This window comes from Mesoplodon bidens (genome assembly GCF_964165515.1).
Source record: "Mesoplodon bidens genome assembly, chromosome: 20".
In the NCBI taxonomy this organism is placed as follows: domain Eukaryota; kingdom Metazoa; phylum Chordata; class Mammalia; order Artiodactyla; family Ziphiidae; genus Mesoplodon; species Mesoplodon bidens.
The window spans coordinates 6,718,442-6,733,300 of NC_138181.1; the positions used below are offsets into that span (position 1 = coordinate 6,718,442).

The window sequence follows — 14,859 nt, forward strand, 5'->3', positions numbered from 1 at the left end:
AGACACAGAAACGTATGTCTGGACTTATTAATATAAATATTCATATTCCATTTTATCACATAATATGTTTGGCACAGCCATCCTCTTCCAATTACCTAAATCTCAGTATTTCAAGTTAAACTCACCTATCTGGGACTTACAGAAATTCAACTAAAAATGTGGGTGGTCTGTACTTCGAATTGAATATTATCCCATACACATGTGATTATCATTTTACACTTTTCATGTTTCTTTCATAAAAGTGGTCTCATTTAATCACTTACAGTTGCTAGTTACAAGCAGTCCAGGACTTTCAGCATTTGTGGCTCATTTGGAGTTGTTGACAGGATACACTTTAAGAGACAGTTTTTACTTGCAAGATCTTAATCACTTCACTGCCCTTAGGAAGCTTGTCAGCATTAGAGGAGAAAGCAGTGTGACAGCTGAGCCCAATTCAAAGTTATCAGCCACCTCAAAAGCTTACAGTGGTTAAATGTCACATACAAAATTTAACATATAAAAATTAAATTTAATCAATTTAATCAAAATTGATTAAAGACCTAAATGTAAGGCCTAAAACTGTAAAACAATTAAGAGAAAACATAGAGGAAAAGATTCATGACACTGGATTTGGCAATGATTTATTGGATATGATATGACACCAAAAACACAGGAAACAGAAGTAAAAATAAACTGGTTATATCAAATTTTAAAATTTTATGCATCAAATGACATATTAAACAGAGTAAAATGGTAACTTGGAATGTGAGAAAATATTTACGAATACTTTATCTAATTAGGATTAATATCCAGAATATATAAAGAACTCCTACAACTTAACAATAAAAAACAAATAACCCAATTTTAAAATTAACAAGGATTTGAATATGTATTTCTCCAGAGATGATATGCAAATGGCCAAGAAGTATATGAAAAGAAAAAGTGCTTAACATCACTAATTATTTGGAAAATAAAAACCAAAATCATAATGATACATCATCTCATACCTATTAGTATGGCTACTACTAAACAAAAACAAAAACAGAAAATAACAAGTTGACAAGGTGCAGAGAAATAAGAAGACTTGTGCATTGTTGGTGGAAATGTAAAATGGTGCAGTTTATGGAAAATAGTATGGAGTTCCTCAAAAAATTAAAAATAGGGGCCTCCCTGGTGGCGCAGTGGTTGAGAGTCCGCCTGCCGATGCAGGGGATATGGGTTCGTGCCCCGGTCTGGGAGGATCCCATATGCCGCGGAGCGGCTGGGCCCGTGAGCCATGGCCGCTGGGCCTGCGCGTCCGGAGCCTGTGCTCCGCAACGGGAGAGGCCACAGCGGTGAGAGGCCCGCATACCGCAAAAAGAAAAAAAAAAAAAAAAAAAAAAAAAATTAAAAATAAAATTACCATATAATCTAGCAATTTCACTTCAGAGTATATAGTCAAAAGAATTGAAAGCAGGGTCTCAAGGAGATATTTGTGTTATGTTCATAACAACACTACATTTGGTGTCCGTCAATGGATGAATAGATAAACAAAATGTGGTATTACATAGCATGAAATATCATTCAGCCTTAAAACAGATTGAAATTCTGACACATGCTACTACATGAATGAAGTTTGAGGACATTATGCTAAGCAAAATAAGCTGATCACACCCAAAAAAAAATACTGTATGATTCCCCTTAAATGAGGTATCTAGAAAAGTCAAATTTATAAAAATATATAAAAACAGAAAGTAGGATGGCAGTTGCCCGGGTTTGGGGCGAGAGAAGGCAATAGGGAGTTGTTGTTCAATGTGTTTAGACTTTAAATTTTGCAAGATGAAAAAGTTCTGGAGATTTGTTGTACAACAATATTTATATACTTAACACTATTGAACAGTACACTTAAATTTTTTTAAGATGATAATTTTATGTTATGTGTATTTTACCACAGTTTTAAAGTTTATAGATGCTAAGACTCTCTCATTTTGTAATATATTTTACATTCCTCTTTGATATAACCCTTTCTTTACCATAATAACACTCATACTCTTATAATGAGGCAGGAGATAGATGGGACCCTGTCTAGACATTTACAACTAGCCTCCTGTTTACATTTTATGGGGCAGGAAAAAGTGGGCTTCAGGCCGGACACTTACAACTAACCCCCCTTTGCATTTCCTGAGGCAAGAGATAGGTGAGCTCCAGGTTAGGTATTTGCAATCAGCCTCCTCTTTGCTCTCTGAAATGGAAGTAACAACAGAAACAGGGTAAATAACCAGACTTTGTCTCTTGTGGGCACCTTAAGATAACAGTCTTGGGAGGAACAGAGAGGGGTTAAACCTTATTTGAGTAAAGGATCAAGAGATCTCTGCTTCCCCCCTCCTTGGGTCAAGGGAGACACTACACATATGCAGAAAATCTTGGGGATCAAGTCAGGGGACAACATCAGGCCATCATGAGTCTTGCTTCTCTCAGATGCCTTTGAGTCGAGATCCATCTTGACTGAGAGGTGCGTGCTCACCTAGGAGGAGGGTCCTGAAACAAATTAGTCATGGAGGACAAAAACAAGATGATTGACCAGAAGGAAGACAAAGACCTGGAAGAACTGCCCTATATAAATATTTTAACTACCTCTTTACTACGTTCCTCCTCATTAGGGAGGACGTCCATACCCTTTCTGTCTGGGTGTGCATCTCTGCCTTGCTTCTATATTAACTAAACAAACTGTTTCTCTGTGTGCTCTCCCACTTGTTGTTGTGCTATGTCTCTAATAATCAACTTCATACCTGTTTTTACAGTTTTGCCTCTGTGAGAAATGTGTTTTTCATTAGGGCTAAGATCCAGGGAAAAATAGCTTCTAGCCTCTAGCCCTTACTTGTCTGGTGGCTAGGATTCCTGGTTTTCATCCAGGCTACCCAGGTTCAATTTCTGGACAGGGAATTAAGATCTCACTTTGTACCACCACTCACTGCTGCCTCTCTGAGATCAATAACAAGTAGAGAGCCATTTTAGTGAAAGAGAGTACAGAGAGCTTTGACATCTGCCTGTGGTGAGCTCATCCAGTGATCTTGAGGAGCCTTGATTTGATGACGTATAAAGCAAGGTCCAATCTTGATTGCTCAGAGCCATAAGTATCATCCCTAAATACCAAGATTACAAAAATCCTACATAAGCATATATGAGAAAGGTGTAGGACCCTGTTCTACTTATATCCATCACAGAGCAAAACTGTGAAACATTCAAATGTTCAATCCAGAATGAAGGCTGACATCTGGTGTAGTATTATTATCCTCCAAAGCACCCCACATCAGTGGAAAAGACTCTTAGCAACAAAAGGGGAAATTAATGAACTCCATGTCCACTGTAAGACTTTTGCCCATAGAACTGAGAAACCATACAAATCCCCAGTTTTGTCTAAGTTCCCTCCCCACCCCATCTCCTTTTAATCCCTCCAGCAATTATTGCCCCATCATACTGAGAGTGAATGAAAAATGACAAGCAGAGTGGAGGGTGAGGGATGGAAGAATGGATGGAAGGATGCCTGCCATATCAGTAAACAAAGCTATTACAGCCATCAAGCCACCACAGTTTCACACCCCCAGGCCCACCCCCCAACCCTCTGCCCTAAAGGTGAGCCCTGAGGGAACTCAAGATGCAGACTAATGGGCTGCTGGATGCCAAGCTCTCAGCCACTGAAGCCACTCCCAACTGTGCACACTGAGGGCACTCAGGATGGGAAAAGAAGAGGATACAGGCCCTAGATAGCTGAGGTACCTATCAAAGGAATGATTTCAATGAGCCCAAACTCTTGCATTTTCCCACACATAGAAAAATGTTAAAGTCATTAACTTGAGATAGCTGCTTTTCTTTAATTAACAGTAATCTTTTGATGTTCTGACTACTTGGCCTTTGTTGCAAAAACCTCTATAGATCCTGGCTCCTCCCTTACCTCTTTGGAGCAGTCTCTCAGAGCTATATGAGAGGCTGCATTCTGGGCTTAGGTCCTCAGTTTTTCCTGCCAAATAAGACATAATTCTCAACTTTTAGGTTTTGCAATTTTTTTTCAGTCTACATGAGCAAATACCACTAAGTTCAACATCAACTAGCTGCTGACAGAGTAGACAGAGCCAGGACTAAAACTCAGATCTCCTGACTTAGGAAGGGTAAATTACATTACTCTGGAGGACCTTAAAGAAATTCCTTCAAATTACTGTCACATGGAAGGGATATGCAGTAAACTACCTGCCACTGGAAACTACATAACTGAAATGCGCTGTAACTTACCTCAGAGGGAAGCCTAGGCAAACACAAGAATAGAGAACAAATACCTTGAATAAGAAAACCAGGCAGAATCCACACTCACTTTGAGTAGTCAGTTTCTGACCAGGAGAACTGAAACAAGAGGGAAGGGGGGAGGGCACAACCTTTAAAAGAATGACAGCCATAGGACATAACAAAAACTCGTTAGAACCAACTAGGTCCTAGATGGTGGAATGTTTGACTTCCAGTGGACCTTGAGCCTCATTATACACACATTGTAATACATTAACATGCTAAATGATACACCCACCAGCACCATGACAGTTCTGAGACTAACAATAAACGGCTGAAAAGCAGGCGGTGGCCCAATTCCTGGAAATCTACACCTCTTCCCCAAAATAATTGGAATAATCCTCTCCTCATTAGCCTATGAAATTACCCAGCCCATAAAACTAACCACACCATATTTCGAGGCTCTCTCGCCTTATGAGATGGCCCATACTCTGTCTGTGGAGTGTGTTTCTTTCTAAATAAATCCACTTCTTAACTATAACTTTATTTCTCACTGAATTCTTTCTTCAATGAGACATCAAGAACCTCAAATTCACTGGGAAGAGAACCATAGCAGCTGCTGCAGCAAAAAAACTGGAAACTGAAACCATGCACAGAGAAATTTCAGCCAGTCACTAGAAACTTCGAATAGCGGTGGAGGAGGAGTAGGTAAGTAAATACAACCATATGAGACAAATGTTCTGAAGTCTCTATGCCTAACATTTCTACTCTGAAATAACAAATTATCCTATCATTGGGAGACAGCTTCATGTTGGCTTTTCTGTTTTCATTTGGGGAGGGATGGTTGGTTTTGTTTTGAATTTTTGCTCAGATAAAAAACAGAGTTGAATAATAATATTGAAATCAAGAAACTTAGCTGATTCATTTTGTTGTGCAGTGGAGGCTAAGACAGCCTTGTAAAGCAACCATACTCCAAAAAAATTAATTTTAAAAAAGAAAGAAAGAAACTTGGAATGGAATCTTGAACATATCTGAGGCCTTAATACATGTAATTTAGCCTGAGCTGCCTGTGACCTACTTAATAAGAAAGCCAACCTATGCATTAATTGTTGTAGCAAACAGAGAATTTTGGTTAAATGTACTATTCAGACGTGGTCAAGATGGGTTGTGAGAAAACCCTACCCCAGGGCACACAGAACATGAACAGTTCCAGGGATTTGTGCTGCATTTTAGTCAAATCTTACAATAGCATGGGGGTTACTTCCTTGCCCTGTAATTCTCATGAAGATGAAAGGAAGCTTGGCTCCTGGTTGAATGCTGATGTAATGAGTTTTGGGCGTGGATGAGACCTCTTAGGACCTCTCCAACTTCTCCTCTTAGTTCGTTCCAGTCCTGCAGCAGAAGGAAGAGTGAAAATCCAGACACTTGGATTTTCCAAGTGCTCATACTCTCTAAACCCCTCTATAGTGTTGATTCCCAATTCTGACTGCACATTAAGACATTTGGGGAGTTTTAGAAGTATATCAATACAACCTGAAAGCAAGGTGGTTGTAACAGAGGCATTATTTGTTTAATCTCTGTGAATCTCTCATGCTCCCTAAAAATAGAAAATAAAAGAAAGCAAACTAGAAGGAGACACACGGATAGCACCAGAAAAAGCCATGGACAACATCTTTAACAAACCAAATGACACGGTGCCCAAAATAAACCACAAATATGAGTGGTTATGGTCAAACCACTGGCAGCAACAATGTCCACATAGTATAAGTAACTGTGAAGGAGAATAAAAGAAAAGGCAAAGGAAGGGATCCAAATCAGATTGTGAGTTTAGCAGGCCAATATAAAACCAACAGCTAAATTTGGGAGGAAGCATAACAGACTCGAATTATGGGATGAGTACAAGGGAGTGCAGGAAGTGAGCATTCTTTCTGGGGGGAGTGTGGATAAAATTTATTTTATTTATTTTTTAACAACTTTATTGGAGTATAATTGCTTCACAATGGTGTATTAGTTTCTGCTTTATAACAAAGTGAATCAGTTATACATATACATCTGTTCCCATATCCCTTCCCTCTTGTGTCTCCCTCCCTTCAACCCTCCCTATCCCACCCCTCCAGGCGGCCACAAAGCACCGAGCTGATATCCCTGTGCTATGCTGCAGCTTCCCATTAGCAATCTACCTTACGTTTGGTACTGTATATATGTCAATGCCTCTCTCTCGCTTTGTCACAGCTTACATTCGCCCTCTCCATATCCTCAAGTCTATTCTCAAGTAGGTCTGTGTCTTTATTCCTGTTTTACCACTAGGTTCTTCATGACATTTTTTTCTTAAATTCCATATATATGTGTTAGCATACGGTATTTGTCTTTCTCTTTCTGACTTACTTCACTCTGTATGACAGACTCTAGGTCTATCCACATCATTACAAATAGCTCAATTTCATTTCTTTTTATGGCTGAGTAATATTCCATTTTAAATATGTGCCACATCTTCTTTATCCATTCATCTGATGATGGACACTTAGGTTGTTTCCATCTCTGGGCTATTGTAAATAGAGCTGCAATGAACATTTTGGTACATGACCCTTTTTTTTTTTTTAGTTTCTGCTTTATAACAAAGTGAATCAGTTATACATGTACATCTGTTCCCATATCCCTCTCTCTTGCATCTCCCTCCCTCCCACCCTCCCTATCCCACCCATCCAGGTGGTCATAAAGCATCGAGCTGATTTCCCTGTGCTATGTGGCTGCTTCCCACTAGTTATGTACCTTACGTTTGGTAGTGTATATATGTCCATGCCTCTCTCGCACTTTGTCACAGCTTACCTTTCCCCCTCCCCATAAACTCAAGTCCATTCTCAAGTAGTTCTGTGTCTTTATTCCTGTTTTACCCCTAGGTTCTTCATGGCATTTTTTTCCTTAAATTCCATATATGTGTGTCAGCATATGATATTTGTCTTTCTCTTTCTGACTTACTTCACTCTGTATGACAGACTCTAGGTCTATCCACCTCATTACAAATAACTCAATATCGTTTCTTTTTATGGCTGAGTAATATTCCATTGTATATATGTGCCACATCTTCTTTATCCATCCATCTGATGATAGACACTAAGATTGTTTCCATCTCCGGGCTATTGTAAATAGAGCTGCAATTAAAATTTTGGTACATGACTCTTTTTGAATTATGGTTTTCTCAGGATATATGCCCAAGTGTGGGATTGCTGGGTCATATGGTAGTTCTATTTGTAGTTTTCTAAGGAACCTCCATACTGTTCTCTATAGTGGCTGTACCAATTAACATTCCCAACAGCAGTGCAAAAGTTTTCTCTTTTCTCCACACTCTCTCCAGCATTTATTCTTTCTAGATTTTTTGATCATAGCCATTCTGCCCGGTGTGAGATGATATCTCATTTTAGCTTTAATTTGCATTTCTCTAATGGTTAATGATGTTGAGCATTCTTTCATGTGTTTGTTGGCAGTCTGTATATCTTCTTTGGAGAAATATCTATTTAGATCTTCTGCCCAGTTTTGGATTGGGTTGTTTGTTTTTTGCTATTGAGCTGCATGAGTTGCTTATAAATTTGGAGATTAATCCTTTGTCACTTGCTTCATTTGCAAATATTTTCTCCCATTCTGAGGGTTGTCGTTTGGTCTTGTTTATGGTTTCCTTTGCTGTGCAAAAGCTTTGAAGTTTCATTATGTGCCATTTGTTTATTTTCGTTTTATTTCATTTCTCTAGGAGGTGGGTCCAAAAGGATCTTGCTGTGATTTATGTCATAGAGTACTCTGCCTATGTTTTCCTCTAAGAGTTTGATAGTGTCTGGCCTTACATTTAGGTCTTTAATCCATTTTGAGCTTATGTTTGTGTATGGTGTTAGGGAGTGATCTAATCTCATACGTTTACATGTAATTGTCCAGTTTTCCCAGCACTATTTATTGAAGAGGCTGTCCTTTCTCCACTGTATATTCCAGCCTCCTTTATCAAAGATAAGGTGACCATATGTGTATGGGTTTATCTCTGGGCTTTCTATCCTGTTCCATTTATCTATCTTTCTGTTTTTGTGCCAGTACCACACTGTCTTGATTACTGTAGCTTTGTAGTATAGTCTGAAGTCAGGGAGCCTGATTCCTCCAGCTCCGTTTTTCGTTCTCAAGATTGCTTTGGCTATTCACGGTCTTTTGTGTTTCCATACAAATTTTGAAATTTTTTGTTCTAGTTCTGTGAAAAATGCCAGTGGTAGTTTGATAGGGATTGCATTTAATCTGTAGGTTGCTTTGGGAAGTAGAGTCATTTTCACAATATTGATTCTTCCAATCCAGGAACATGATATATCTCTCCATCTACATATCTCTCTCATCTTTAATTTCTTTCATCATTGTCTTATAATTTTCTGCATACAGGTCTTTTGTCTCCTTAGGTACGTTTATCCCTAGATATTTTATTCTTTTTGTTGCAATGGTAAATGGAAGTGTTTTCTTGATTTCACTTTCAGATTTTTCATCATTAGTATACAGGAATGCCAGCGATTTATGTGCATTAATTTTGTATTCTGCTACGTTACCAAATTCATTGATTAGCTCTAGTAGATTTTGGGTAGTATTTTTAGGATTCATCTGCAAACAGTGACAGCTTTACATCTTCTTTCCCGATTTGGAATCCTTTTTATTTCCTTTTCTTCTGTGATTTCTATGGCTAAAACTTCCAAAACTATGTTGAATAAGAGTGTTGAGGGTGGGCAGCCTTGTGTTGTTCCTGATCTTAGTGGAAATGGTTTCAGTTTTTCACCATTGAGGATGATGTTGGCTGTGGGTTTGTCATATATGGCCTTTATTATGTTGAGGAAAGTTCCCTCTATGCCTATTTTCTGCAAGGTTTTTATCATAAATGGGTGTTGAATTTTGTCGAAAGCTTTCTCTTCATCTATTGAGATGATCACGTGGTATTTATCCTTCAATTTGTTAATATGGTGTATCACGTTGATTGATTTGCATATATTGAAGAATCCTTTCTTTGCTGGAATAAACCCCACTTCATCATGGTGTTTGATACTTTTAATGTGCTGTTGGATTCTGTTTGCTAGTATTTTGTTGAGGATTTTTGCATCTATGTTCATCAGTGATATTGGCCTGTAGTTTTCTTTCTTTGTGACATCCTTGTCTGGTTTTGGTATCAGGGTGATGGTGCCTCGTAGAATGAATTTGGGAGTATTCCTCCCTCTGCTATATTTTGGAAGAGTTTGAGAAGGATAGGTGCTAGCTCTTCTCTAAATGTTTGATAGAATTCGCCTGTGAAGCCATCTGGTCCTGGGCTTTTGTTTGTTGGAAGATTTTTTATCACAGTTTCAATTTCAGTGCTTGTGATTGGTTTGTTCATATTTTCTATTTCTTCCTGATTCAGTCTTGGCAGGTTGGGCAATTCTAAGAATTTGTCCATTTCTTCCAGGTTGTCCATTTTATTGGCATAGAGTTCCTTGTAGTAATCTCTCATGATCTTTTGTATTTCTGCAGTGTCTGTTTTTACTTCTCCTTTTCTATTTCTAATTGTATTTATTTGAGTCTTCCCCCTTTTTTTCCTGATGAGTCTGGCTAATGGTTTATCAATTTTCTTTATCTTCTCAAATAACCAACTTTTAGTTTTATTGATCTTTGCTATTCTTTCCTTCATTTCTTTTTCATTTATTTCTGATCTGATCTTTATGATTTCTCTCCATCTGGTAACTTTGGGGTTTTTTTGTTCTTCTTTCTCTAATTGCTTTAGGTGCAATGTTAGTTTGTTTATTCGAGATGTTTCCTGTTTCTTAAGGTGCAATTGTATTGCTATAAACTTCCCTCTTAGAACTGCTTTTGCTGCATCCCATAGGTTTTGGGTCATCGTGTTCCATTGTCATTGGTTTCTAGGTATTTTTTGATTTCCTCTTTGATTTCTTCAAAGATCACTTCATTCTTAAGTAGTGTATTGTTTAGCCTCCATGTGTTTGTATTTTTTACAGATCTTTTCCTGTAATTGATATCTAGTCTTATAGCATTGTGGTCGGAAAAGATACTTGATACAATTTCAATTTTCTTAAATTTACCAAGGCTTGATTTGTGACCCAAGATATGATCTATCCTGGAGAATGTTCCATGAGCACTTGAGAAAAATGTGTATTCTGTTGTTTTTGGATGGAATGTCCTATAAATATCAATTAACTGCTTCTTTTTTTAATGTATCATTTAAAGCTTGTGTTTCCTTATTTATTTTCATTTTGGATGATCTGTCCATTGGTGAAAGTGGGGTGTTGAAGTCCCCTACTATGAGTGTGTTACAGTCAATTTCCCCTTTTGTGGTTGTTAGTATTTGCCTTATGTATTGAGGTGCTCCTATGTTGGTTGCATAAATATTTACAATTGTTATGTCTTCTTTGTCGATCGATCCCTTGATCATTATGTAGTGTCCTTGTTTGTCTCTTCTATTAGTCTTTATTTTAAAGTCTATTTTGTCTGATATGGGAATTGGTACTCCAGCTTTCTTTTGATTTCCATTTGCATGGAATATCTATTTCCATCCCCTTACTTTCAGTCTTTACATGTCTCTAGGTCTGAAGTGGGTCTCTTGTAGACAGTATATATATGGGTCTTATTTTTGTATCCATTCAGCCAATCTGTGTGTTTTGGTGGGAGCATTTAGTCCATTTACATTTGAGGTAATTATCGATATGTATCTTCCTATTCCCATTTTCTTAATTGTTTTGTGTTTGTTATTGTAGGTATTTTCCTTCTGTTGTGTTTCTTGACTAGAGAAGTTCCTTTCGCATTTGTTGTAAAGTTGGTTTGGTGGTGCCGAACTCTCTCAGCTTTTGCTTGTCTGTAAAGGTTTTAATTTCTCCATCAAATCTGAATGAGATCCTTGCTGGGTAGAGTAATCTTGGTTGCAAGTTTTTCTCCTTCATCACTTTAAATATGTCCTGCCACTCCCTTCTGGCTTGTAGAGTTTCTGCTGAGAGATCAGCTGTTAACCTTATGGGGATTCCCTTGTGTGTTATTTGTTATTTTCCCCTTTCTACTTTTAATATGTTTTCTTTGTGTTTAATTTTTGACAGTTTGATTAATAAGTGTCTTGGTGTTTTTCTCCTTGTATTTATTCTGTATGGGACTCTCTTTTCCTCCTGGACTTGATTAACTATTTCCTTTCCCATATTAAGGAAGTTTTCAACTATAATCTCTTCAAATATTTTCTCAGTCCCTTTCTTTTTCTCTTCTTCTTCTGGAACCCTTATAATTGGAATGTTGGTGCATTTAATGTTGTTCCAGAAGTCTCTGAGACTGTCCTCAGTTCCTTTCATTGTTTTCTTCTTTATTCTGCTGTGCAGTAGTTTTTTCCACTATTTTATCTTCCACATCACTTATCCGTTCTTCTGCCTCAGTTATTCTGCTATTGATCCCTTGTAGAGTATTTTTAATTTCGGTTATTGTGTTGTTCATCATTGCTTGTTTCATCTTTAGTTCTTCTAGGTCCTTGTTAAATGTTTCTTGCATTTTGTCTATTCTATTTCCAAGATTTTGGGTCATCTTTACTATCATTATTCTGAATTCTTTTTCAGGTAGACTGCCTATTTCCTCTTCATTTGTTAGATCTGGTGGGTTTTTACCTTGCTCCTTCACCTGCTCTGTGTTTTTCTGTCTTCTCATTTTGCTTATCTTACTGTGTTTGGGTTCTCCTTTTTGCAGGCTGCACGTTCGTAGTTCCCTTTGTTTTTGGTGTCTGTCCCCAGTGTCTAAGTTTGTTTCAGTGGGTTGTGTAGGCTTCCTGTTGGAGGAGACTGGTGCCTGTGTTCTGGTGGATGAGGCTCGATCTTGTCTTTCTGGTGGACAGATTCACATCTGATGGTGTGTTTTGGGGTGTCTGAAGCCGTTTTATGATTTTAGGCAGCCTCTCTACTAATGGGTGGGGTTGTGTTCCTGTCTTGCTAGTTGTTTGGCATAGGGTGTCCAGCACTGTAGCTTGCTGGTCGTTGAGTGAAGCTGGGTGCTGGTGTTGAGATGGAGATCTCTAGGAGATTTTTGCTATTTTATATTATGTGGAGCTGGTAGGTCTCTTGTGGACCAGTGTCCTGACTGACGTTGTCTCTCCCACCTCAGAGGCACAGCACTGAGTCCTGGTTGCAGCACCAAGAGTATTTCATCCACACGGCTCAGAATAAAAGGGAGAAAAATTAGAAAGAAAGAATTAGTAGAAGTTGAAAGAAAAAAAGAAAGAAAGAAAGGACGGAGGGAGGGAGGAAGGAGGGAAGGTAGGAAAAAAGATAGAGAGAAGATAAATAAAACAGAATAAAGTATGATAAAATATAATAGAGTTATTAAAATAAAAAATAATTATTAAAAAATATTAAAAATGAAAAAAAAACGGACGGCTAGAACCCTGGGACAAATGGTGGAAGCAAAGCTATACAGACAAAATCTCACACAGAAGCATACACATTCACAAAAACAGGAAAAAGGGAAAAAATCATAAATCTTGCTCTCAAAGTCCACCTCCTCAATTTGGGATGATTCATTGTCTATTCATGTATTCCACAAATGCAGGGTACATCAAGTTGATTGTGGAACTTTAATCCGCTGCTTCTAATACTGCTGGGAGAGATTTCCCTTTCTCTTCTTTATTCTAACAGCTCCCGGGTCTCAGCTTTGGATTTGGCCCCGCCTCTTTGTGTAGGTCGCCAGAGGGTGACTGTTCTTCGCTCAGACAGGAAGGGGTTAATGGAGCAGCTGCTTCAGGGACTCTGGCTCACTCAGGCCGGGTGAAGGAGGGGTATGGAGTGCGGGGCGAGCCTGTGGCGGCAGAGGCCGTCGTGACATTGCACCAGCCCATGGCGCGCTGTGCGCTCTCCTGGGGATGCCGTCCCTGGATCCCAGGACCCCGGCAATGGTGGGCTGCACAGGCTCCCCAGAAAGGGTGTGTGGACAGTGACCTATGCTGGTACACAGACCCCTTGGCGGTGGCAGCAGCAGCCCCAGCATCCCATGCCCGCCTCTGGGGTCTGCACTTTTAGCCGTGGCTCGCACCCATCTCTGGAGCTCCTTTAAGCAGTGTCCTTAATCCCCTTTCCTTGTGCACCAGGAAACAAAGAGGGAAGAAAAAGTCTCTTGCCTCTTTGGCAAGTACAGACTTTTTCCCGGACTCCCTCCCAGCCAGCCGTGGTGCACTAACCCCTTCAGGCTGTGTTCAAGCCGCCAACCCCAGTCCTCTCCCTGTGCTCCAACCGAAGCCTGAGCCCCAGCTCCCAGCCCCGCCCACCCCAGCGGGTGAGCAGACAAGCCCCTCGGCCTGGTGAGTGCCATTCGGCACTGATCCTCTGTGCAGGAATCTCTCCACTTTGCCCTCCGCTCCCCTGTGGCTGTGGTCTCCTCCGCTACTCGGAAGCTTTCCCCCTCTGCCGCCTGCAGTCTCCACCTGCGAAGGGGCTTTCTAGTGTGTGGAAACCTTTCCTCCTTCACAGCTCCCTCACACTGGTGCAGGTTCCATCCCTATCATTTCGTCTCTGTTTATTCTTTTTTCTTTTGCCCTACCCAGGTACGTGGGGAGTTTCTTGCCTTTTGGGGGGTCTGAAGTCTTCTGCCAGTGTTCAGTAGGTGTTCTGTAAGAGTTGTTCCACTTGTAGATGAATTTCTGGTGTATCTGTGGGGAGGAAGGTGATCTCCACATCTTACTCTTCCACCACCTTCCCCCAGGAAGTGAGCATTGGATGAAGTGAGTTGGGCCATGAGAATTCCCAAAACACCATTCTCCAGGGAAATTAGCCAGCCACCTAGTGACAGATTGATTACATGGTACTATTTTCATCATAGTAGGGGGACATTTTGTTCTCATTGGAATAGACACTTACTCTGCCTTTCCTATCTGCAAAATTTCTGCTGAAACCACTATCCATTAACTGACTTATTTATCTTCATGCTATTCTATATAGAATTACTTCTTACCAAGAAACCCATTTTACAGCAAATGAAGCACAGCTATTGGCCCATGCTCATAGAATTCACTCATCTTATCATGTTCTTTTTTACCCTGAAGCATACAGCCTGATAATTTTGTAGAATAGACCTTTGAAAGATATAGGAAACACCTTGTGAGGCTAGAGTAGTATCTTCCAGGATGTGGTATATCCTCTAAATCAATAACCAATATTGGTGCTATTTCTTCTACCACCAGAATTCATGGGTCCAGGAACCAAGAGGTGGCTCCCAAGAGAGTGGCTCCTCTCACTACTACTTTTAGTGATCCACTAGCATCATTTCCATCTCCCTGACCCTGGGCTATACAGGTATAGAAGATTTGGTTCACAATGGAGAAAAGCTTCCAACAGGGGACACAGTAATGGTAGATGAGACTACCACATGAACAGTTTAATCTTCTTATGCTTAAAGTCAACAAAGAAGAGATTAGTGTACTAGCAGTAGTGATTGGCACTGACTATCAAGGAGAAATGGGTTGCTTCTTCCCAGTGGGGTTATATAGGAAAATAATGAATGCAAGAAACCCCCTTGAGTACCACTTTATACTCTCATGATTTGTGACTAAAGTAAATGTGAAGCTAAAACAAACCAATTCAGGTAGAGCTTTTAATGGCCTAGACTTTGCAGGAATAA

At 39.6% G+C, this 14,859-nt stretch overlaps 1 protein-coding gene across 1 annotated transcript in view; it reads left to right on the forward strand.

The window, feature by feature from the left end:
* The first annotated feature begins 4,720 nt into the window (after positions 1 to 4,720).
* The window catches only part of LOC308608083 (arylamine N-acetyltransferase 1), an 82,876-nt gene continuing 72,737 nt past the window's right edge, over positions 4,721 to 14,859 (forward strand). The window contains exon 1 of the mRNA XM_081220754.1: positions 4,721 to 4,941. The gene's annotated coding sequence lies outside the window, so the exon portion shown is untranslated. The remainder of the gene's footprint in view (positions 4,942 to 14,859) is intronic.